This window comes from Myxine glutinosa, chromosome 5, assembly GCF_964187855.1.
Source record: "Myxine glutinosa chromosome 5, kmMyxGlut1.1, whole genome shotgun sequence".
NCBI lineage: Eukaryota > Metazoa > Chordata > Myxini > Myxiniformes > Myxinidae > Myxine > Myxine glutinosa.
This window is the reverse complement of record NC_136265.1, coordinates 33,374,074-33,400,617: the sequence shown is the minus strand read 5'-3', so window position 1 is coordinate 33,400,617 and position 26,544 is coordinate 33,374,074. Positions and strand designations below refer to the sequence as shown.

General features: G+C 44.9%; 1 protein-coding gene across 1 annotated transcript in view; it reads right to left on the bottom strand.

The window, feature by feature from the left end:
- Positions 1-25,696, bottom strand: part of LOC137427722 (uncharacterized) — a 162,220-nt gene extending 136,524 nt beyond the window's left edge. The window contains exon 1 of the mRNA XM_078777847.1: positions 25,633-25,696. The gene's annotated coding sequence lies outside the window, so the exon portion shown is untranslated. The remainder of the gene's footprint in view (positions 1-25,632) is intronic.
- Between the last annotated feature and the right edge of the window lie 848 nt (positions 25,697-26,544).

The following is a 26,544-nucleotide window of genomic DNA, read 5'->3' as shown; positions in this document are numbered from 1 at the left end:
TTCAGCGAGCACATTATATCGCAATGATATGGAGAAAGGCAGCAGAAAGCCATCCGTCCCTTCCATCACCTGTCGAGTATGGTTGGCAGTTACTTTCGGATGATGGGGTTTATGCCCCAAGTCGATGCCTGAATCCTCCAGCCCCAGAAGCAATAATGAATCTCGTGAACTGTGGGTGCAAGAAAGGGTGTATGGGAAGATGTAGCTGTCGCAATAACAATATTCCTTGTACTGAAGTTTGTGGGTGTGTGGGTTACAGTTGTAACAACAAAGCAAACATCAATGAACCGCGTGTGATAGATATGGATGAGGATGAATGAGGCATTCGTTTATGTGATCGTTTATGTTCATTCATCGTTTATGTTTAGGTGTGTGTGTATGTGTGTGCGTGTGTGTGTGTGTGTGTGTGTGTGTGTGCGTGTGCGTGTGTGTGTATTCAAAATAAATGTTATCAGTGAAGATTGTTTATTGAATCGATTCTAATTGGGAAATTATACGATCCGATTTCACGACGGCCGTCTCCATTTTGGCTGGTATATTGCCCACTATTTTAATTTCCTTGCATTTTTCTGTAAAAACAATGGCAGATATGGCTTCCTTGGGTCTGAAAACATATAAAAGGACATATTATTCATGTTTATATGATATCTAGATACAAAGATATGCACAAAAGTGTATTTTCCAAATTTTATGGCGGCCATCTTGGATTTCTTCGAATTACTACCTATTAGACGTAAAAGAAAAAATGGAACCCTATTTTTTTTACATCTCTATAATATTCTGAAGCAGAATCCATTGCTAAATCAATTTTAACAAACAAAAAACACGAAATTACTAATCGCCCAAGACTAAGGGCTTTGTAGGTCAAAAGGAGGATTTTGTACTGGATTCTCTGGGAGATGGGGAGCCAGTGAAGCTTGTAAAGGTCGGGGGTGATGTGGTCACGGGTCCGGGAATGGGTGAGTAGACGGGCAGCGGAGTTCTGAATGTATTGGAGAATGTATTATGTTAGTATGATTCTACCTGCTGCCCTGTCCTCTAGCAACCATTGAAATTGGTTTAAAATACCTTAAGTCAGTGCAGTATACTGTTTATTCCACCAGGTGAGCGCCGGGGGTATTTCCCCTATGTTTTTTTTATTGCTTCATTGTTTCTTTCTTTATTTACCATTGAGCTTCAATGTGTCTGCCCAGGCCATAAAATCTTTACCTATCGAGCTTTTGTCATGAAATCTTCAACAAACCTTTATTATGAGAATATGGAGAAATTAATAAAATGTACAATTTTTTTTTCAGTGCCCTTTTCATCAGATTTAGTTTGAGTACAAAGCAGATGCAGATGGGCTTTTCATTTTGAGATTCTTTTTAGTTTGGAATTTTTAACCTTGCGTTTGTACTTTTTATTTGCATTCCTTTTGTCGTTTACCTCACGTATTTATGATTTAATTTACAGCTTACCATGTAATTCCTGGAAAAGGAGGTATTGATATACCGCTCACAAATAGCAGCCTGGGTCGTCTCCATTGCTTATTTGTCCATTTCAGTCTGAATATTGCTCTGTTTCTGAGCCTTGACTTGACAAGTAGATAAACAAAAAATAAAGAACCCTTCATGAACTTTAACTTTACAAAGTCCGTGATATCATTGAAAGTGCAAATTCCTAAATTTTGGCAAATTGTCAGATTGGAAAAGAGATCGATTTGAAGGAACCCTTCAATTTATTGAGCGGCTGATTCAATGACCATCCAGATAATCAGCTGGGCCGATGGGGCCCGAGGACCCAAAAGACCCAGACGACTCAAAAGTCCCCGAGGACCCAAAAGACCCAAAAGTTCACGACGACCCAAAAGACCCAGATGACTCAAAATTTCTCGAGGACCCAAAAATATTTGAAACTGCAACAAAACAACACAAATACCTGCAATCACAGCAACACTCCAGAAACGGCAACAATCTGCAACAGCAACAACCACACAAATACCTGTAACTTTGTGGGATTTCAATGTATTTATTTTAAGCATGTATTCCTTTGTGAGTTAGAGAACTACTGTCGCCAGGTAGAAAGAGGGATTGAGGCATTGCTTTGTTCTTGGAATTCATGTCAGCTGTTGAGATCATCTGTTGGGCAAACTGTAATATTGTGTGATTGACTCCCTTCTCTCTCTTATGTCTTGTTTTCCGCTTGCGGTTGGCCGCTCCTTGAACCACTCCTTATATTCTTGCTTTAGGCTGTTTTTTTCGTCTCGTATGTCGCCCTTTGAATTAATATAAAATACGACACACTTGTTGATTGCTCTCCGGAGAGAGATCTGCGAGGGTTTCCGCATGTAATAACGGCTTGCTTTCTCACCCCATGCACGTATTTCAAGAAATTTCTCTGTAACAGTCTGAAGGTGTTGGTGGTCCAGTCCGGTACGAGTGACCCCTACAAAGGTGCACCAGATTACCTCTCTTCTACGACATAATAGATTTTGATGAAACTTGCCCACAACCTTCATCACCCGTGATAGTAGCAATGTTTGTTCACGGCATAAAAAAAAAATAGGTCGAAGGTGGTCTGTGGGTGGTTTGACCCTACCCAAAATAGGTATTTGCTCTCTTATCTGAAACTACAAACACAATTTCAATGAAACTTCATCATAACCTTCATCGCCCATTGTGTACCAAAGTTTGTTCACAGCATTAAAAAATATCAGTGCTTTAGGGGTCTGTGGGGGGTTTGAGTAACTGTTGCTCCTGATTCAGTGAGCTGCAGGACTGGTGGTCCTAATTTTTAATATCTCCAATGCAAAGGAGTCCATTTGTCTGTCTGTGTGTGTCGCCGCTTTTCTCTGAGATGGCCAAATGGATCTACAGTAAACCTTCAGAGGTTCATCAGTGAGTAACAGGGAGTGTTTTTGGCAAAAAAAGAGTTTTTGAATTTTTTTTATTTTGGAGGAGGGGGGGGGGGGGGTTCACTCTCGAGTCTTTATATGCTACGTGATAGGTAATATTAAATGATTTCCGGCCCCATGCCTTAATGAGTGCAGGGAAGTGTTTGCGGCTCCCACAAAAAAAATTGAGTTCTTCAAAATTCCAGCAGGATTAGAAGAAAATGTTTTTGGGTTTTTTTCTTTAGAAAATTATTTAGGGAGAGGAGTCTTTTCAAATGTGGAGCATTTCAAATTCCATTCCTGCAGTTAACACGGCATTTCGAAATCGACGAGAAATACCATACAAAATTGCAAATTTAAATCATCAGATGCTTTCGCTATTCAGCATCAACAAATCACAAACAAAAGAAAGTGAATATGAAGTTTATTGTTTGGACAATAGGGAGGGATAAAATAACCAACCCCCGACATTTGAAATAGTTTCCTTATTACCAACAAAAATAAAATGAGTTATTCAAAAGGGATAATTTTCATTTGAAATAAAGATAAGAGACTTTAACGAATGAGCAATTGAAGCAGAAGCAATCTGCATTTATCTCAAAACAAAGATATGTGGTGTTGGCTAGCATACTGCTTATGATCTAGCCTGAGTAGGGGTATTGATCATACTAGGGCATGCCCGTACTATATATAAGCTAGGACGTGCCCGTACGTGGGTGCCCGTTCCTTGCAAAAAAAAAAAAACTGCAAAAAAAAAAAAAACAGCAAAAAAAAAACAATGGTTTGGTCCATTCGCAACGACAACAGAACCCCCCCCCCCCCCCTCTATTTACATGAATGGTTTGGTCCATTCGCAAAGCCAAAGCGAACGACCACAGAACCCCCCCCTCTATTTACATGAATGGTTTGGTCCATTCGCAAAGCCAAAGCGAACGACCACAGAACCCCCCCCCCCCCCTCTATTTACATGAATGGTTTGGTCCATTCGCAACGCCAAAGCGAACGGCGAACGGCTAAATCGCCATAGCTCGGTAAGTACTTGTCCGATTAATTTCAAACCTTGAAAAGGCACATCCTCGGGTCCCCAGCAATATACCTGGCAAGTTTCAAGTATATCGGACCGGTAGTTGTCGAGAAACAGCGGTCACAGACAAACAAACGTACAGACAGAGATTACTGGAATTATAGATAGATATACCCAAGAAAGTAAATCAAATGTACCCCAGCTGATACTAAGACACCGACAACAATTATTGCGATGAGCAAAATGAGAATGGAAATGACCGTGGCAGCGATGTTCAGAGCTCTGGCTGTCGATGCGTGCTTGGCGGCTCCGACCGGGTCATTCATTTGACGTCTGTCACGGGACTGATGGAACAAGATGGAGTGGAAAGAAAAAACAATGCATCATGGAAACAAGACGAGCCTCGACTATAGTTCTTACATGAGCCTCGACTTAGTATACAAAAAATACCCAAAAAATTACAAAAAATAAAAAAGTTTCAAACTTTCATGAAAAAACAAGCATTAAAAGTTATAGTTATGATCTTCCATCACAGCCTTCGTATAAATCTTCCAGCATCCGATCTTGTTTCAGGATCACATCTCACTTCAAGTGAGAGACTTTTATCAATAATAAAATCTATTCAGTAAATGTTTGTTTGCACTATTTTGGAATTTGTGAAGAAATGTTAAGTCATGGAAGAGCCATTGACAGGCAGGTGAACGTGGACAAATAAGGTAGTGAAGTAGCGTTGTATAGATGTCGGAATGCAAAATGAACAAAATGGCTGATCGTTATGTGGAAGAATAATAGTGGGGCGGCTTAGCCCAAATATTCAAAAGAATTGTGCATTTTGTGATACAAGCACCAAATTTGGCACAAATGTACATTAATATGTTGCGAACATTTTCAGATATTGGGCCACTTGAAATTCCGTAATTTTTTTTTTCAAATTTTTTCAAATTTCGTAATTTCAAATTTTTCAGGTGACACCGTCACAATTTCGGTCTTCGAGGCCGGCCGATAGGCAAAGTGTGACCGGAAGGGACGAGGTTCTCCTGACCACGTGGCCCTCGATCTGGGAAGCGAGAGGCGTTCCATTAGTGGACGCGCCCCTCACGCCCGACTTTTGGGCGGCCCCGGCAGGCCGTTTGTTTTGACGTTCCGTGACAGGCCCCGCACCCCCACCTCCGGGCCGACCGGAAGCTTGTGCTGAGTACATCATACCTGAACAACTCAGTGAGGCAGAACACAGCAGTGCACACCAGGGTGACCCCTTCAGTGCATAAACCAATTAACCTGTCCACTGCAGGGCATATAGAAATGAAGTTATTTTCTGCATATAATAATAATATAAGTTCAGTTCTATATAACAATTTCTGTTATCACCACTACCACTACAACTACCACTACTACAAGCTTTGTCTGGAATTTTGTGGACTAACAGACAAACAGACATACAGACAAGCTGGGATCAAAACATTACCTCCTTCCACCATTGAGTGTAGAGGTAAACATCATGGAAATTATATCATGCCCTAGATTTAATTCATGCTTACCCGTGTATTTGCTTCACTGGTTCACAAGGTCTTTTGCATACATGTAATTCAGACTCTCGTCTTCATTGCTGACCACACAATGTTCGCAACATATTAATGTACATTTGTGCCAAATTTGGTGCTTGTATCACAAAATGCACAATTCTTTTGAATATTTGGGCTAAGCCGCCCCACTATATCGGCCGGCCTCGAAGACCGAAATTGTGACGGTGTCACCCGAAAAATTTGAAATTACGAAATTTGAAAAAATTTGAAAAAAAAAATGACGGAATTTCAAGTGGCCCAATATCTGAAAATGTTCGCAACATATTAATGTACATTTGTGCCAAATTTGGTGCTTGTATCACAAAATGCACAACAGGTTTGCTATGCTGCTACACTATAAGAGAAACCACCAAAGCAAGTTTTTATTGACTGACAAGGCCAAATGAAACAAGCAAAAGCACAAAGTAAAAGGATGGTCAAACTGATATTTTTTAGTAGAAGTAGAACAGATTTCACAAATGGTGACCAAGAACCCAATAACCACACTGACAGAACTACAGAATTCCTTGGCTGAGAAGTGAGAAGCTGCTGGAAGGACAACAGTCTCTGCAGCTCTTCACAAATCTCGGCTTTAATGGAGAGTGGCCAGACGGAAGCCATTCCTGAGAAAAAGGCACATGACAGCACACCTGGAGTTTGCAAAAAGGTACGTGAAAGATTTTGAGAGCACGAGGCAAAATATTCTGTGGTCTGATGAGCCGAAAATTGAACTCTTTGCCCTGAATGCAAAGTGCTACATCTGGCGGAAACTGAGCACAGCTCATCACCCATCTAACGCCATCCCGATAATGAAGCATGGTGGTGGCAGCATCATGCTATGAGGATGCTTTTCAACGGCAGGGACTGAGAGAATCCTTGAGCAGAACCCGCTTGAGCAGGAAGACCTTAGACTGCGGTGAAGATTTACGTTACAACAGGACAATGACTCCAAGCATGCAGCACAGGACAACTTTGAGGAATACTAAAGTTACTCCACATGATGATAAAATGTCCCCAAGTGATGGAGAACACATGCTCGCCAAGCTGCTTAAATACTCAAGCAAGCACTCCAACAAAAAGTTGATGAGGAACGGCTGGCTTGGAAAGCGATAGAAAGTTGATTGCTTTTGTTGCTTTAAATCGCAAAAATGTTCGGTGGATGATGTTCGGTAGTTCGGTAAAAATGTCCGACACACCAATCCCCACTTCTTTAATACCGGTAGTTTGAAATAGACGCAATCTGGGTCGGTCATGAGGAGCGAATTTTAAAAACAGATGGTTCAAATATTCGGGTTTCCTATAAGTATCGCAGGTTCCAGTACTGGAGAGTAACACCCTCTCCTATGGAGGTATGAATTCAGTTAAAAATTCAGTTTTATTACTCCCGCGATGGAGTAATGCATTCGATCGTGTCCGTCCGTGTGTGTGTGTGTGTGTGTGTTCGTATGTTCGTGTGTTCGTGTGTTTGTGAACAAGATATCTGGAAAAGTTCTGAACGGATTTGGATGAAAGTTGGTGGGATGATTGCCCTTGGGATAAGGAAGAATTGATTAGTTTTTGGTGAAGCTCAGGATATTATTCTGGCTCCAGGAATTTTTTGGGGAAATTTTTTTGGGAAAGAATTTTTCTGTTTTACTGCATTAAAGCTTTTATTCTTATTCCTAAATGATGTTTTTCTCCTCTAATTCCGAGATATATCAAAATACATTCTCTGACAGTTAGGGCCTACTTTCTTTTTCATTTATTATTTTGGGGAGAGGGGATGTTAAACAAAACGTATTATTCCAACTAAACCCACGGCGGGAGTATGCGCTCTACAGAGTGGCGTTCTAATTTTTATCTGTATCAAAGACATATTGTTTTTGTCAAGCTTTCCTGTTCTTCGACGCCTGCCATGAAGATAGGGTACAGGTTAATGAGGTTAAGGGTGTCATGTGATCTATCCTTCCTGTATGAATCAGTGATGGCCAGTACAGGGAAAAATACATCGTTATTGCAGGAGTTCTACCTATCAATCTTACCCTGATGGAATACACCGTGGCCACATAACCAAGGCAGAATCCATTGAGAAAGACAAAGTTGAAGAGAGACCATGCAAGGTAGTCTGTGGGAGTCTTCATGCCAGGTGTCGGTGCAGAATTTTGTAAAATATTCACAGAGGTGTTCACAAAGCCAGTTTGTGGTCCCTGGGGGTGCACGAAGGCTTGTGGGGCGTCGGTGTATGGTCCCTGGGGGTGCACGAAGGCTTGTGGGTCGTTGGTGTATGGTCCCTGTGGTTGCATTTTCATTTCTGAATGGAAAGAGGCGAGAGATTTAAAAATTATCAAACATGCAACCTTTAAAAAAGTAACAGATAAACCCCATGGTTTGTCTTACACTAGCAAAGTACCCACCCTACGGCAATCTTGGTCCAAGCGTGTAACACATTCCTCTGACACATACCTTTATTGGGCGGTGTATAGGCAACTGACAGCTGCCTCAATTGCATCCAAAAAAAATATCTAATCTTGGTTCAATTCATGAAGCAAAAACATGCCGTCTGCTAACAATTCAAAACACGTCACTGGACTGGGAAACATGGGGAGTGGAATACTGTGTTGTAAATGTTGGGGACTTGTAATACCCTCTCCCACCTGGAGGTGGCGGGACACGACACACATTTGGAGTACCGTATTAGGATAGATGATTGAGGAGTATGAGGATAGAAGAACGATGAGGATGATATCACCTGGAAAGAGACGGTGTGGCAGACCGAAAAGGAGATTGAGTGATTGTGTAGAGGCGGACATGAGGGAGAAAGGTGTAAATACAGAGGAGGTATAGAAGCGACCCAAATGGTGGAGCACGGTGAGTGTTCGCGATACCGCTTGGAGTGCACCAATAACACTGTTTAAGAAAATTAAGGCGACTTTATAGGTTTTTTCACCTGTCGAATTGAAAAATAAGAAACTGAGTAAATGAAACTCGTTTTTTCTCATCCTTATTTTCTGTCCGTGGCTGCTCACCCATGATGTCATGAAGTGAAGATTGTATTTATTTAATACTAAATTAAGTCACCTGACAGGCAAATCCTGTTCAAATATCAAGTCAATTGGATGACTATTGATGATTTTAGAAATCAGACAAAGTTGTTGACCTTTGGACGATGTTGACCCTTTGACCTCAAAATCAATAGCCTTGTTGCTATTTTTTGAAGTTTTGTGAAGATCGGTTTTAAATTGTGACTTGTAGGTGATTGACAAACAGACAAACAAAGCATTGAAAGAGCAGAGGGGGTTTCAAAGTATAAACTTCCGCCAGGCTGAACAGTTTACGTTTTGTATCCCACTGATGGGCCGGATCTGGATTCAGACCTGAACCAAAATCTAATCGGCTTGTTCTTGTCACTATACCAACTCATCCACCAGGTTTTGTCATATTCTGTCCACAACTTCTTGAAATATCATGTGACATATCGTTTTTGGCCCTATCTTTCAATGCTGAAGAATCACTTGAATTTTTTTTTTCTCGTATCTGGATCCATATTCAGATCTTCACCAAAATCGAATCGATTCGTCCGTGTCACGTACACAACCTGTTCACCAAGTTTCGTCCAAATCCGTCCAGAGCTTTTTGAGATATCCTGCTATATTACATCGGTTTCAGCGCTGTGGTTGCAATGGTGAAGAATTACTTTAAAATTGTCAGATTCAGATCCGGATCTTCACCAAAATTTAATCACTTCTTCCGGGTCACATGCTCAACCTCTCCACCAAATTTAGTCCAAATCCGTCCAGAGCTTTTTGAGATATCCTGCTATATTACATCGGTTTCAGCGCTGTGGTTGCAATGGTGAAGAATTACTTTAAAATTGTCAGATTCAGATCCGGATCTTCACCAAAATTTAATCACTTCTTCCGGGTCACATGCTCAACCTCTCCACCAAATTTAGTCCAAATCCGTCCAGAGCTTTTTGAGATATCCTGTTCCCAGCCCCCAATAATGCAGCATGATCTTTTCTACCCTCGTAAATCCACCCCAAATCCACCTCCTTCAAAAACCGTTAACTTCCCTGAAATCCGCAGTAGTGTCCATCTTGTTTATCCAGTGTACCAACCCCAGCCCACTCCCTTCCACAGATCTCCTGATGTCCCTGTTCTCTACTGTTGTTGTGCTTCCCTCTCTTTTCCCTTCTTGTCTCCCACTGCCTTTATGATATGTTCCATGCGTTAGATGGAGTCGTCACTGTTTGGAGGACGGTGCAACACACTGAAATAAGAGGTGGGAGCAGAGGAAAAGTCGTTACCAAAGGTACTCCTGGGGATTGGGAGGTGTAATATCAGTACACAGCCAGTGAGAAATTGAGTTGTTGATGTAAAGTGCATCTCTGTCGCCTGGGTGGGGTTCAATCCTATCAAATGGGAGGAGATAATAGTTGTTGGAGAGACAATAAGGAGTCAGGGATGTGCTGTGGGAGGAAGAATTATGTTAAACAGATGGTCCATGAAGGAGTCTGTTAAACTTTGTGGCCTGGATTGAGAGATCTGTCAAGTTGGAGAGGAGGCTTCGGATGTCTGGGTCCACGCAGTGAGGGATAGGGGAGGAGGTTCTTTCCTGGGAAAACCACATTTCCAAACTGGCCTCCAAAGCCAGTCGCCGACTGGGCATCCTCCGTCGTGCGAAGTCCTTCCTTGGCACACCTGAGCTCCTCACCACATACAAGGCTTTCCTCCGCAGCTCAATGGAATACTGCTCTCCCCTCTGGGCCGGTGCTCCTGCCTCACATCCAGCTCGGTTTCACGCTGTTGAAACCAAAGCTTTCAGAATCATTGGAATCTCCACGATGAAGTTGATTCTGAGGGCCTTTCACTCACTCACCGCAGGCAGGTTGGTGGTCTTACTGTCTTCTACCGACTCCTCTCCGGCCTTGCTCCCCCAGCTCTCTCTGTGCTCTGTCCCCCAAATATTCCTACAGGTCGCACAAGATCTGCCAGCAACCCTCTGATGGTTAAACTGCCAAAATCTCGGCTCTCTGCTCACCTTCACTCTTTCATGCCTCTTTTCTCCCGCCTCTGGAACAAACTCCCCCACTCCCTTCAATCCCACTCCTCCCTCCAGGTCTTGTAAACAGCTGTTCACCACCATCTCTTATCTTCCCCTATCCAAAACCATGATCTTTTCTACCCCCGTTAATTCACCCAAGATCCACTTTTTTGAAATACCGACTTCTTTCCTGGAAGTCCTAGCTGTGTCCACTTGTTTTTTTTATCTCTCCAATAGCATCAATTTTCACCTGAAAAACTGTCAATTTTCATTAGATTGACTTGAAATTTAAATAACGTTTGCAAAGTGCCTCACTGAATTGGGAAACCACCTACTTTTAAGGTCAAAGGTCAACTCAAGGTCAAACTTCCAAATCATCAATTTTAATCTGAAAAATCCTCAATTTTCATCTGATTGATTTGAAATTTTAAGAGGATTTGCATTTCGGGTCAATGAATCCAACCACCAATTATTCTTGAGGTCATCATAGGCCAACAACTTATTTTAGGGATTTCGCGAGTATCATGCTATGCACGACAAATTTCTTGTTTTTTTTGTCCAGGCGATATCTCAGCCATCTTATCTCATTAGCATATCTCATTAGTGAGCTCATTAGTGAGCATGTGCTTTGGCAAAAATGCTTTTTATTTTTTGATTAATCGATTAATTGATTAATTACTTAATTATTATCGATTTATTAAGTGCTTTATTTCATTTTAACAAGCCAATTCGATTTTGGTTCAGGTCCGAATCCAGATTCAGCCTATTAGTGGGATAGAAACAATAAACTGTTGAGCCTGGCAAAGGTATGTGTTCTACCAAGTGCCATTCTAGTTAATTTACTGATTTGTTGATTAATCGATTAATTATTTAATTATTCAAATGATCACGTAACTTTTTTTTTTTTTTAGTTACAGATTTGGATGAAACAGTGGTGGTTTAGGTATTGTATTTGTTTTAATTATTTTATGATTATTATTCATTTATTTTCATTATTAATCACTTATTAATTTTCTTGAACTTGAACATTATTATTATCCACATTAAAATCAACCAACAGTTTGATTACAATGTCATTCAAAAAAAAAGTAAAAAATGATTGGATAATAGGAACCAGAAAATAGCATAAGATGCTAATCAGATATGGTCCCTTAACATTTAAACATTTCATTTAAAATTATTAATTTAAACATTTAAATTTAATGTTTAAATATTTTAAATTTAAATAAATTTTAAAAATTTAATATTTAAAATTTTAACATGGCTGGTTTGATTTATTAACATAGTTAATCTCACATTAAATACTCTGTAAGAGTTTTACGGAAGCAGTGTTGCGAGTTATTAACGCACAGGTTGTAAACCTGGTGCGTTATAGCGTTTGCCTGGGAATTTCGGGCGCTCAAAAGTGAAGCTAGTTTCTGTCACCCATTTCTGTCGCTCATTTCTGTCGCTCATTTCTGTCGCTCAGATGTGTAAACATGACGTCATCAAATCTATATTTATAGGATAGGTTATAGGAGATATATATGTTATAGGATAGGAATATAGGACCCAAATGACCCAGAGGACCCAAATGACCCAGAGGACCCAAATGACCCAGAGGACCCAAATGACCCAGAGGACCCAAATGACCCAGAGGACCAAAATGACCCAGAGGACCCAAATGACCCAGAGGACCCAAATGACCCAGAGGACCCAAATGACCCAGAGGACCCAAATGACCCAGAGGACCCAAATGACCCAGAGGACCCAAATGACCCAGAGGACCCAAATGACCCAGAGGACCCAAATGACCCAGAGGACCCAAATGACCCAGAGGACCCAAATGACCCAGAGGACCCAAATGACCCAGAGGACCCAAATGACCCAGAGGACCCAAATGACCCAGAGGACCCAAATGACCCAGAGGACCCAGAGGACCCAAATGACCCAGAGGACCCAAATGACCCAGAGGACCCAAATGACCCAGAGGACCCAAATGACCCAGAGGACCCAAATGACCCAGAGGACCCAAATGACCCAGAGGACCCAAATGACCCAGAGGACCCAGAGGACCCAGAGGACCCAAATGACCCAGAGGACCCAGAGGACCCAGAGGACCCAGAGGACCCAAATGACCCAGAGGACCCAAATGACCCAGAGGACCCAGAGGACCCAGAGGACCCAAATGACCCAGAGGACCCAAATGACCCAGAGGACCCAAATGACCCAGAGGACCCAAATGACCCAGAGGACCCAAATGACCCAGAGGACCCAAATGACCCAGAGGACCCAAATGACCCAGAGGACCCAAATGACCCAAATGACCCAGAGGACCCAAATGACCCAGAGGACCCAAATGACCCAGAGGACCCAAATGACCCAGAGGACCCAAATTACCCAGAGGACCCAAATGACCCAGAGGACCCAAATGACCCAGAGGACCCAAATGACCCAGAGGACCCAAATGACCCAGAGGACCCAAATGACCCAGAGGACCCAAATGACCCAGAGGACCCAAATGACCCAGAGGACCCAAATGACCCAGAGGACCCAAATGACCCAGAGGACCCAAATGACCCAGAGGACCCAAATGACCCAGAGGACCCAAATGACCCAGAGGACTCAAATGACCCAAATGACCCAGAGGACCCAGAGGACCCAGAGGACCCAAATGACCCAGAGGACCCAAATGACCCAGAGGACCCAGAGGACCCAAATGACCCAGAGGACCCAGAGGACCCAGAGGACCCAGAGGACCCAAATGACCCAGAGGACCCAGAGGACCCAGAGGACCCAAATGACCCAAATGACCCAGAGGACCCAGAGGACCCAGAGGACCCAAATGACCCAGAGGACCCAGAGGACCCAAATGACCCAAATGACCCAAATGACCCAAATGACCCAGAGGACCCAAATGACCCAGAGGACCCAAATGACCCAGAGGACCCAAATGACCCAGAGGACCCAAATGACCCAGAGGACCCAAATGACCCAAATGACCCAGAGGACCCAAATGACCCAGAGGACCCAAATGACCCAGAGGACCCAAATGACCCAGAGGACCCAAATGACCCAGAGGACCCAAATGACCCAGAGGACCCAAATGACCCAGAGGACCCAAATTCTATGTATGTTTCTATGATGATGTATGTTTTGGTGAAAGTACATAATGTGAATACTAGTAGCAATTTTACAAAAACCATGGCATAATTTCAAATCTTGACCCGAGATGATAATTATGCTACATCATAATTTCCATGTGCCAACCTGGGCGGAATCCAAGTGGATTCACTTGACTTGTTCTTTCTCATATGTAACGGCAATTCATCCCAAAAATTAGTACCTGTGTATGATATTTAAAAATTCCCAAAAGATGTGCGACATTTTAGTAAATACGATATATATATATATATATATATATATATATATATATATATATATACAGTGGAACCTTGACTTACGAGTTTAATTCGTTCTGTGACCGAGCTCGTAACTCAAATTGCTCGTATCTCAAATCAAATTTCCCCATTGAAATGCATTGAAATGCTATTAATCCGTTCCAGCCCGCCAAAAACCACACCAATTTTTTTTAAATTATACAGTATATATAAAAATATCTCGCGCTTTATATTTCACCTGTATGCAGCATACAAGTTGGCAGGATGGCCTGGACTGGAGGTACACACACTTGACTCTAAAGTCTAAACTGTCCAGCCTGGGTTTGAATCCCGACCCAGCTATAACCTGTCATGGGTGAATCACAGGCAGGGTGATTCATCAATGTGTGTACCGCTAAACTGGGCGCCCCGTTTGCGTCCCATTAGTTGTTGGATGTTAAGGATCTCACCGTGTTTTCCACAAAGAGAAGGCGAGCTATCGCCGGCACTCTGAACAAGTTGTGGCCTGGCATGGCATGAACATGAAAACATGAACATGAAATGTTCGACATGAACATGAAATTTTCCAAAATAACCAAAATGCGAAAACAAAAATGCAGCGCTATACGACAGAGATACTGTACGTGCACGGCAAGATAACCACGTGACCGGAACCCACCTGGCGGCAAAACTCAAAATAACCAACATGCGAAAACAAAAATGCAGCGCTATACGACAGAGATACTGTACGTGCACGGCAAGATAACCACGTGACCGGAACCCACCTGGCGGCAAAACTCAAAATAACCAACATGCGAAAACAAAAATGCAGCGCTATACGACAGAGATACTGTACGTGCACGGCAAGATAACCACGTGACCGGAACCCACCTGGCGGCAAAACTCAAAATAACCAACATGCGAAAACAAAAATGCAGCGCTATACGTCAGAGATACTGTACGTGCACGGCAAGATAACCACGTGACCGGAACCCACCTGGCGGCAAAACTCAAAATAACCAACATGCGAAAACAAAAATGCAGCGCTATACGTCAGAGATACTGTACTTGCACGGCAAGATAACCACGTGACCGGGTGGCGAAAGCTCGTAACTCGGATCTCGGCTCGCATCTCAAAGCAATAAACCGCCCGAGCGACGGCTCGTATCTCGAAAAACTCGTAAGTTGGGGCACTCGTAAGTCAAGGTTCCACTGTATATATATATATATATATATATATATATATATATATATATATATATATATATATATATATATATATATATTGTTGTGGATATGAGAATGTATTTTTTTATTTATTGTTGTGGTAAAATGTTGTTGTAAAAGGTTGTTGTAAAATATCACCCCTCCTCCCTCCGTTTGTGGTTGTATAAAGGTCAAAGGGCGTTCCCGTAGTTAGTCCATAAAACATACATGCAGGACACGATATATCTTTGTTGACAGTTATATCCTTATTATGTGTATTAGTGTAAGGCTGTGTCTCCCATTAATTGAAGTACTCCATTGCACCAGTGAAAGAGATAGATTCCCTTCATTCCCACTCCCCAACACTTCCATTCCCCCCCTTTCCGTCAATTGCAATTCGCATTGCCAACTGCATGTTGGGCGGTTTTCCCTTCATCCGCCATTGACCACGAGGCAGGGTTGGGGGAAGGAAGGCGGGTCCCCACCTCGTCAGAGAGGGGAGGAGTGATCCAGCCCCACTCGACCAACCATGAACAAGGGGTTTGGCTTGAGAGGGCGGGGAGAGAACGTTTGGGGGAGGTTCGCAAAGGTTGAGGGGCGGGGCCTATATAACCCACGGCGGGGGTGTTCCCAAAAAGAGAGATGCACTTGGAGTTGGTCTGAGTCGGTTGCCAGAGGAGTTGGTCGTCAGAGGAGGGTCAGTGGTTGCGTTGGTTGCGTTGAGTTGTCAATGGTGAGGAGACACCAGGGCCAAGAGAGAGAAGGTGCCAAGGGCCATTACCAGCAGTTGCGCCAGAGACGGCAGACGCGCCCTGAGCTGAGCCAGAGAGGCAGCGTTGACTCCACCAGGCAGCTTCAACCCGTTACCCCACGGGGACCAAATAGCGGTGGCATCGGTGGCCGTCGAGGTCCAGCCGACGTCCCGTGCGGGATCAAGCCCGAACCATCTGCCCCAGCTGAACCTTCCCATTCCTCCTTCCAACATTCATTCCATTCCATCCTTCTTGTATACGTGAGTTTGTTTTGTTTGTTCTGTCCCTGGGTATTTAATTAAGTCTGTAGGTAAGCTAAAATTTGCACTGTGTCACCTGCGTCTTATGTGTTGTAAATAAAACTTGATTGCTCCTTTTTGCTTGTGTGTGTAAATAATAAACCCCATTACTCGTCTGTACGTCTTCTCGTTTTATTCCGTTTCCTCTTGCATTGCGTCGTTTTTGTCTTTTCCCTTATTGAGCAGCTGTGGTGCGATACGGCCAAAGTTCTGGGTGAATCGGGTGAGTCAGGGATCCTGTAACGGTCGCGGCAATACCAAACCGCTCGGTAACTAACATCTTAAACCGCGATCTGTAACAATTGGTGTCTGGGAGTGGAATTCGAGGCCCGAACCAAATTTTTAAAACGAATAGAGGAAAAAAAAATTTTGGTCAAAATTACGAGCTGCCGAAATTTGTTTTGTTTAAAGCAAAACCCGAATTTTGAAATCGCGCCATGGCTGGTCAAGGCGACGGGATGCCGGTGGGAGAGCTAGAAGAGGGGTTAGGAGTAACCCAGGATCGAATGGAGGGGAGCAATGAGGTGGCGGTTGAGGGAGTATCAGACGCACAAAATGGCGCGCTCGCGCACGTGGTTGAAGAGTCCCAAAATAGCGGCGCCGCGGAGGGCGAGCCTGCGGTGGCGGCTGGGGATGCTGGGCAAACCGGGTTTGACCTCAGATTATTCTTGACCCAACTGAATGCAAAAATGGATAGTATGGGGGGCCAAATGGGGGCAATGAGGGACGAAGCGAGGGGTACCAATGCCCAAATTGGGGAGTTAGACAAGAAATTTGGGAAGTTAGACAATAATTTTGAGGGGTTAGACAACGGGATAAAAGAGGTGAAACATGGGTTAACGGGGGTGGAAAATAGAATGGCTGCCCAGGAGAATCAGATAGAGGGGATGAAAAATGGGTTAATGGGGCTAGAAAATAGGATGGAGGACAAATTGCGGGAGATAGGGGAGCAATCCGCCCGAGAAATTAAACAAATGGGAGAGCAGATAGAGGAGGTAAAAATCGGGGTAGAAACCAAACTGGATGCTCAGAGGGATGAATTGGGACAGATGAGGGCGGCATCTACAAAAGAAAGGGAGGAGATGAAGGAGGAGATACGACGAGGTGTGGGTGAGGAGGTTTCAGGGCTACGCGAGGAGGTAAAGCAAGGTGAGAAGCGTATGGAGAAAGAAGTGAGAAATAATACGGCAAAGTTACAAGGGGGAATAGAAGATCTGACGGAGGAGGTGGAACAGCTGACAGAGGGACAAACGAAGTTAGTGGAGCAGGTTCAAAAGAACACTGCGGTACTAGGAGGGTTAAAGGCGACACAAAAAGAAATTAAAAACGAATTAATAGCGACGCAGAGGCAATGTCAGATGGTACGGGAGGAACTGACAATGAGGGTGGAAGAGGTGACAGAGATAATGGAGACAAAGGACCGGCAGGTGAGGATGCACATAGAGACGGTCACGGTAGCCTTAGAGGACGAACTTGAGGAGACACACCGAGAAATAAAAGAGGTTAAACAAAAATTAGAGGAAGTGGAAGAAGAGGTGAGTGAAATTAAGAAGGGACGAACAGAAACTAAAAGAGAAATCCAGGAGGAGGTGATGGAATATGTGCAAGGTCGGTGCTCAACTCATGATGTGATGCTCACTAACCAAATAAAGAGTTTGCAGGTGGCAAAGGAGGTGCGGAGACGAGGTACGGAGGTGAGTGGCAATGTATATGATGTGAGGAAAGCTTCAGTCGGTTTGGGGATTGGTTTGGATCCGGGTGTTCGTGAGAGGCCGTTGGTGAAGTGTGCGACAGGTCTGGTGTGCGAAAAAAGAGGTGTGCGAGAATGTCCGACCATGGGGTGTGTGAGGAAAAAGTGCACGCCGAGGAGTGAGTGTGCCGTCAGGAGTGAGTCGGTCGTAGCGCGTGTGCGAGGGAGCACAGGGAAGCGCGGTGTGGTGAGTGTTACAGAGGGTGTAACGGGACAATGTGTGGAAGAGTGTGCGCGAGAAAGGTGTGTAACGGACAGGTGCATGAGGAAAGAGTGCGCTGTCAAGAGTAAGGGTGAGTGCGCGACCGAGAGTGGAGGTGAGAGTAGTGAGAGTGACACGGAGGGTGAGTTGGTTGTGGCAGGTGAGCGAGGATGCACACCTGGAATGGTAGAGCGTGAGTGGGAATGCACGCTGGAATTGGTAGTGAGGCACGTGGTTGGGTGTGCGGGTGAGAGCACACCTGTGATTGTCACAAAGGAGGTGACCGAGAAAGGGGCGCGAAGAGGTGTGTTGGTGAGGTGTGCGAGCGACGAATGTGTGCCAAGGTGTTCGGTGGTCAGGTGTGTGACCAAGTCGGTGAGCGGAATGAGTGTACCGAGGTGTGTAAGAAGAGGTACGACGAAGAGCATGGAAACGGCTGCATGTATGAGCAAGAAAGGGGTAGCGTATGCATGTAAGCGTCCAGGTGAAGCATCGACGGTAACCGGTTTAGCGGTTAGGACGACTTATAGCCGAATCGGGCCCTCGGTGCGCGTCGGGCAGCTTCGCGTGCCGCGAGGACCAGCGGGGATCCGAACCACGGCGGTTTCGAAAGAACCGCCGTACGCGATCCACGCTGTGCCTCGCTTGGAACGGCCGCGTCCAGGCTCCACTAGGCGGAGCGGGCAGCTGGATAGGAAGGGTCGTCATGGCGACCACGTTTTGTTGAGACGTGCCGGCAGGTCGAGATCGGGACATTGGATGGCTCCACGCCGGGGTGGTGCGTGGGATCTCGGCCCGGGTAAGCCCCCGTCCCTGCCACGAATGCGGGACGTATCCAGCCGCTGGCACAAAAGAACCCGCGTTCATGGCTCGGCTGTACGAAGCCGGGCTGTAGATGTGAATTGGCGCACCGAGAGGACCTAATAAGTAGACGGGTGATAGTGATAGTGATCGTGATTTGATACGAAATTTATAATAGTGAGTAGAATTGGCAGTAAATGGAAAATTTTTAATTGGCTGAAATTTGGTGGGCCAAATTGATAGTGAGACCCCCGATGTGGTGGGATGGCAAATCCACCATCCCTCACAGACGTGGGGCAAATGCGCAATAGTTTATGGGGTGTATGGCAGTGGAAACTAGCCCGGGTGGGTTAGGTTATATTGTTAGGGATCTAGCGAAGATGACATTAGGTGACGGTAAGGTTAGATAGTGACTGATACCTGTAGTGGGGACGCAGGTAGTTTAGTGTGGATGATAATGACGTGGGAGCGCAATAGTTTAAAGGGACGACTGGGAAGCGCAAGTTTCAGAGGGGAGTAGTTAGCTGAGATGATGCCGTGTGTGTGAGGATTGAACAGGTGTGATTGCACAGGTGTGCAACGACAGGTGAATGGAGGACAGGTGTATGGAATAGATGGTATGGAGTATTGGAATGGATGGTCGTGGAGTGAGTATGGTGGAAATTGTGGAGTGGAGTGGATGGTGCGAAGGTGTGAATGGGGGAAGGATGGACCCCATCACGAGTACCCGGGGCGGGTAGTGTAAGTGTTAGGTAGAGGGTATAGGTAAATTGTGGTTGGATATTGGCATCTGTGGTGCGGGTGACAGAATGGTATTTGGATGGGTGCATTAGTGTTGTGGAAATGGCTGGGCGTGTAGCCTGTTAGTGTGTGTAGTTGGTTTGGGCACTCCACCACTGTGAGGATGTCGGCCAGGTGAGGCCGCAGGTGGGCTCTGGGAGCCGGTAGAGTTGTGGATGGGGCCCGAGGATCCGGAGGACGGACCCGGGTAGCCCAGTGCCAGAGAGGGCACCGAGTGGGGAGAGCGCCAGAGGGCCTTCCCCAGGTAGCTAGGTTAGGGTAAGGAGCAGGTAAGCTCGGAGGCAACTGCAGTGGTGGAGGTGTGCAGGTGGGTAGACCTGCTGGGAGAGCTACACGTCGCAGCCCAGAAATTGTGCGAAGCACCGAGTGTTGAATCGGGGGAGTGAGACCCCAAATTGAGAAGCACCACAGTTTGGTCAATGGGAATTGGTTTTTAGAACCCATAGTGTAAGTGGCCAATGGATTGGCAGGGAAAGACCCCGGGTAGTGTAAAGTGTGTTAATGTCATTTATAAAGTAGTTAGGATGAAGTCTCCTCGCACCATCTGCATCCACTCACCTGAGGTGACAGGTACTCCACACCATGCCATGGTTTAATTATTTTTATGATGCAAATGTTTGGATTGTGAGACGCATCATGACGTGGGTGTGACATTGTGCTTTGATGTTCCATCTCTGCCTCCTTATGAGGATTGATGATGAATTTGGTGATGGCAAATTTTGAAGTAGAGGGATTGTGGAGACGAATTTGGAATAGGGGAAATATGGGGAAGACGTGACAGTAGTGACGAATTTGTAAATGTGTAGATTTTTGTACATATGGGGTAAGGGCAAGGGTAGGGTAGGTGACAGGGGGGTGACGTACGGTAGGGACGAGCTTTCTCACTTCGCCCTCCGTACGCATTTCGCCTTGCATTGCCTTATTGATGTGTACCCTTGTGACCTTACCCCTCGCTCAATTGTCTTTCCCCTTTTGTCTCCCACATGACCTGTGCGCCACTGGGTGCCGAGGGGAGCGTGCGTGGGTCGGCCATTGTGCGCCCGAAATTCCCAGAACCAGCTGTCTGCATCGATGCACCACATTATGGACCACATGTCTGTGGCCGAGCACCACTTATGGACCCCATGGGTTGGGGCATGGCCCCTCTGCTGGAACCGGCCATGAGGGCCCGAAATCTTGCTGGCGGACCTTGGCCACAGGGCACCGATGCCCCACAGGTGAACCACACGTAGTCGGCCCTGTGGGCCATAAATAAAGAAAATAAAAAGGACACATTGGGCACACTTTATTGCAAATAGGCCGCCAGTAAGAAAATGAAAATGACAACATCTGGAAGAACAAATAATGATAACCAGCAGAGGGAGCCGAAGAGCAAGAGATCACCTGCAGGGTTAGGGGTTGTTGAATTTATTTTATTGTTGAACACTTGAACAGTGATGACTGTGCACCGATTGGTGCTTGAGGGTGCTTTGGTGCGTTCTTGGGTGCTTTAATGGTGCATTGATGCAGAGCAGACTGTCTCCCCCCCCCCCCCCCCCCAGAAAGAACAATCACAGGTCCTGGGTTAGTTTTGTAAATAAAAGTAGCATCAATTGTAAATAATGCTTCCCACCGTCAGTGTATAGCTTGAAGACCATTCCGCAATTCGGTTAACTGTGGGCGTAAGTCTGTTAGGCAGGGTGCAATGGAGCAGCGGGACACATTTATTTATGTTTTAAAACTGTCGCACTCAGGGTCAGGTTAAAAGTAGAGGGAACTACACCTACGTGTCACACTAAAAATAAAAGTTGTAGGCCCGGGACGTGCCTAAGAGGAGGAGGGTGCAGTGTTGTGGATATGAGAATGTATTTTTTATTTATTGTTGTGGTAAAATGTTGTTGTAAAAGGTTGTTGTAAAATATCACCCCTCCTCCCTCCGTTTGTGGTTGTATAAAGGTCAAAGGGCGTTCCCGTAGTTAGTCCATAAAACATACATGCAGGACACGATATATCTTTGTTGACAGTTATATCCTTATTATGTGTATTAGTGTAAGGCTGTGTCTCCCATTAATTGAAGTACTCCATTGCACCAGTGAAAGAGATAGATTCCCTTCATTCCCACTCCCCAACACTTCCATTCCCCCCCTTTCCATCAATTGCAATTCGCATTGCCAACTGCATGTTGGGCGGTTTTCCCTTCATCCGCCATTGACCACGAGGCAGGGTTGGGGGAAGGAAGGCGGGTCCCCACCTCGTCAGAGAGGGGAGGAGTGATCCAGCCCCACTCGACCAACCATGAACAAGGGGTTTGGCTTGAGAGGGCGGGGAGAGAACGTTTGGGGGAGGTTCGCAAAGGTTGAGGGGCGGGGCCTATATAACCCACGGCGGAGGTGTTCCCAAAAAGAGAGATGCACTTGGAGTTGGTCTGAGTCGGTTGCCAGAGGAGTTGGTCGTCAGAGGAGGGTCAGTGGTTGCGTTGGTTGCGTTGAGTTGTCAATGGTGAGGAGACACCAGGGCCAAGAGAGAGAAGGTGCCAAGGGCCATTACCAGCAGTTGCGCCAGAGACGGCAGACGCGCCCTGAGCTGAGCCAGAGAGGCAGCGTTGACTCCACCAGGCAGCTTCAACCCGTTACCCCGCGGGGACCAAATAGCGGTGGCATCGGTGGCCGTCGAGGTCCAGCCGACGTCCCGTGCGGGATCAAGCCCGAACCATCTGCCCCAGCTGAACCTTCCCATTCCTCCTTCCAACATTCATTCCATTCCATCCTTCTTGTATACGTGAGTTTGTTTTGTTTGTTCTGTCCCTGGGTATTTAATTAAGTCTGTAGGTAAGCTAAAATTTGCACTGTGTCACCTGCGTCTTATGTGTTGTAAATAAAACTTGATTGCTCCTTTTTGCTTGTGTGTGTAAATAATAAACCCCATTACTCGTCTGTACGTCTTCTCGTTTTATTCACTTTCCTCTTGCATTGCGTCGTTTTTGTCTTTTCCCTCATTGAGCAGCTGTGGTGCGATACGGCCAAAGTTCTGGGTGAATCGGGTGAGTCAGGGATCCTGTAACGGTCGCGGCAATACCAAACCGCTCGGTAACTAACATCTTAAACCGCGATCTGTAACAATATATATATATATATATATATATATATATATATATATATATATATATATATATATATATATATATATATATACATAGCAAGATATCTCAAAATTTGTGGACGGATTTGGACGAAACCTGGTGGACAGGTTTTTGGGTTTGACAAGGACGAACTGATTCAATTTTGGTGAAGATCCCAATACGATAGTCTTTTAAAAACATTTTAAAGTGATTATTCACCACTGAAAGGGCGAAAACGATATATATAGCAAGATATCTCAAAAAGTTATGTACGGATTCAAACAAGACTTGGTGGACGTGTTGGGTGTGTGACAAGGACGAATTGATTCGATCTTGGTGAAGATCCCGATGTGAGAATTATTTTAATTTTTTTGAATGATTCCTCACCATTCAGAGTGATATGACCAAAACCGATATATCGCACGATATTGAAAAAAGTTGAAGATGGTTTATGACAAAAGTAGCTGGATGAGTTGGTTAGGCATGAATAAGTCGCCGATTAGATTCTGGGTCAGGTGCATCCGATGCTTAACCCCCTCCCACGTCCATAGAATACAGTTCAACATCGGAGAATGTTACTGGGTGAGAACAGCACAGAAGGTCCAGAACTCGGGTGACACTTCGTTAAGCTGGATATTACGTGCTGGTTACAATACACATCTGTGATGTTGCAATATGACCAAGAGTTGTACTTTTAACGCTTTGATGTATTTGATGTAAAAACATGCATGTTACTGTACATATAAACTTGCGTGGCGTGGTGTGTCTATCCCAGATGGAAATCTTAGAAGGTATGTCCAGATGGAAAGGCTGCTTTGCTCAAAACAACAGCCACACCCTGAGCACGGCCAGCTGCTCTCTGCTTTGCCTACCTTTTATAGCAACACACCTGCTTGGTTTTGTTTGAAGCGCGTTGCACAGCTCATCGACTCCAGACATTGACGAATCGGGGCATTTGGGGCATTGCAGGTATTACTGAACACCTTCAAATGAGCTTTCCACTCTTAAAAATTGCCAAGGTAGCAAATATTTTCAAACAACATTTGCTCGTTTTTAAAACTCTTACAGAATGGGAAATAAACCCCTGCAGGTATCAGCAGGTACACCTGGCAAACTCAGACAATAATTCTAGAATATGTTCATAAAAAACCAAAATGGTTTCTGGAAAGACATTTGTGACAATTCATTCCGTTTCCCAGGTAAGAATATCAACTGAACACATTATAAAGTTCTTGCTTGTAATTGAATATTTACAAACGATATTTGTAAGCTTTCTACACCTACAACTGTAACAAGTCAAGTGAATCCACTTGGATTCCGCCCAGGTTGGCACATGGAAATTATGATGTAGCATAATTATCATCTCGGGTCAAGATTTGAAATTATGCCATGGTTTTTGTAAAATTGCTACTAGTATTCACATTATGTACTTTCACCAAAACATACATCATCATAGAAACATACATAGAATTTGGGTCCTCTGGGTCATTTGGGTCCTCTGGGTCATTTGGGTCCTCTGGGTCATTTGGGTCCTCTGGGTCATTTGGGTCCTCTGGGTCATTTGGGTCCTCTGGGTCATTTGGGTCCTCTGGGTCATTTGGGTCATTTGGGTCATTTGGGTCCTCTGGGTCATTTGGGTCCTCTGGGTCATTTGGGTCCTCTGGGTCATTTGGGTCCTCTGGGTCATTTGGGTCCTCTGGGTCATTTGGGTCATTTGGGTCATTTGGGTCCTCTGGGTCCTCTGGGTCATTTGGGTCCTCTGGGTCCTCTGGGTCCTCTGGGTCATTTGGGTCATTTGGGTCCTCTGGGTCCTCTGGGTCCTCTGGGTCCTCTGGGTCCTCTGGGTCCTCTGGGTCATTTGGGTCCTCTGGGTCCTCTGGGTCATTTGGGTCCTCTGGGTCCTCTGGGTCATTTGGGTCCTCTGGGTCCTCTGGGTCCTCTGGGTCATTTGGGTCATTTGAGTCCTCTGGGTCATTTGGGTCCTCTGGGTCATTTGGGTCCTCTGGGTCATTTGGGTCCTCTGGGTCATTTGGGTCCTCTGGGTCATTTGGGTCCTCTGGGTCATTTGGGTCCTCTGGGTCATTTGGGTCCTCTGGGTCATTTGGGTCCTCTGGGTCATTTGGGTCCTCTGGGTCATTTGGGTCCTCTGGGTCATTTGGGTCCTCTGGGTCATTTGGGTCCTCTGGGTAATTTGGGTCCTCTGGGTCATTTGGGTCCTCTGGGTCATTTGGGTCCTCTGGGTCATTTGGGTCCTCTGGGTCATTTGGGTCATTTGGGTCCTCTGGGTCATTTGGGTCCTCTGGGTCATTTGGGTCCTCTGGGTCATTTGGGTCCTCTGGGTCATTTGGGTCCTCTGGGTCATTTGGGTCCTCTGGGTCATTTGGGTCCTCTGGGTCATTTGGGTCCTCTGGGTCCTCTGGGTCCTCTGGGTCATTTGGGTCCTCTGGGTCATTTGGGTCCTCTGGGTCCTCTGGGTCATTTGGGTCCTATATTCCTATCCTATAACATATATATCTCCTATAACCTATCCTATAAATATAGATTTGATGACGTCATGTTTACACATCTGAGCGACAGAAACTAGCTTCACTTTTGAGCGCCCGAAATTCCCAGGCAAACGCTATAACGCACCAGGTTTACAACCTGTGCGTTAATAAACAGGTGTGCGCATCTCACTCACCAAACGAATTTCAAACTCGTTCGTATTGACATGAACACGAGCACGAATTCACAATGATGTCAACATCGAGCATTTCATTGTCTTTCATTCCATCAAAAAGAAGTTTAAATTCGGAAAATCGTTACTCTTGGAATTTCAGATAAAGACTAATTAAATAATTAAATAGCACAACAAAGGAACAGAACAAACACAGGTGAAAACATACTTTCGGATGAAACAAGAAGGAAACTTTTTTCTTCCTTAAAATCTGCGATGTGATGACTCTTGCACTCCTCACTCTCCCCAAACGTGTGTGGATCGTAATATAGTGTGTAAATCGTGTGTGTTCCGCCCACACTCATAACCTATTCCTCGTCACTTCTGATCATAACCACCGATTCATCTGGCCCCTCCCTTTCAATACCTGTGTGAAAAAGGAACATACATACACCGAAACGACATCCCTTAAGCTTTAAGGCCTTTTGAGGGTATAATTTAACAACTACCTATTTTAAGTTGAGAAATAAAGGGCTGATGTGAAGAAGAAACACAGACAAAGAGTGATTTGCATGGGGTGACTCAAGGTGGGGCCTCTTGGCCCAAGATCCAGGTTTTGAAATCCACATATATTTTTGTAGCCAAAGGCTTAGGTTGTGCAATTTGTGAATTTTCAGCAAATCAGAGAAGTTTTACTGAACTACCCGGCGATGACGTCATATGTTTGGTAATACATTCTTCAACCATCAGTCGGTCTTTAAGTAACCTGAAATTATTTTGTTTGTGATTCTGTGTTATATTTTGGACATGAGCATAACGAGGGGAATCGATACAGGGGTGCTTACCAATGGGTGCTGCACAGCTCTGTTTACTGGAACTGTATACAATGCCTTCAGAAAGTATTCACACCCCTTGACTTTTTCACAGTTTGTTGTGTTACAGTCTGACTTTAAAATGGATAAATTGAGATTTTTTGTGACCAATCTTTGTGACCAAGCTCTCGCGAGGGAGATCTCGCGAGATCTTGATCGGGGCGGTCACGGATTTTCGAAGCTGTACCACGATCTTCACGCACGCTCGAAGCTAAGTTATTGTCATATTTGTATTATTGTCTAAACTGTTTATCTTACGTGTGTGTACC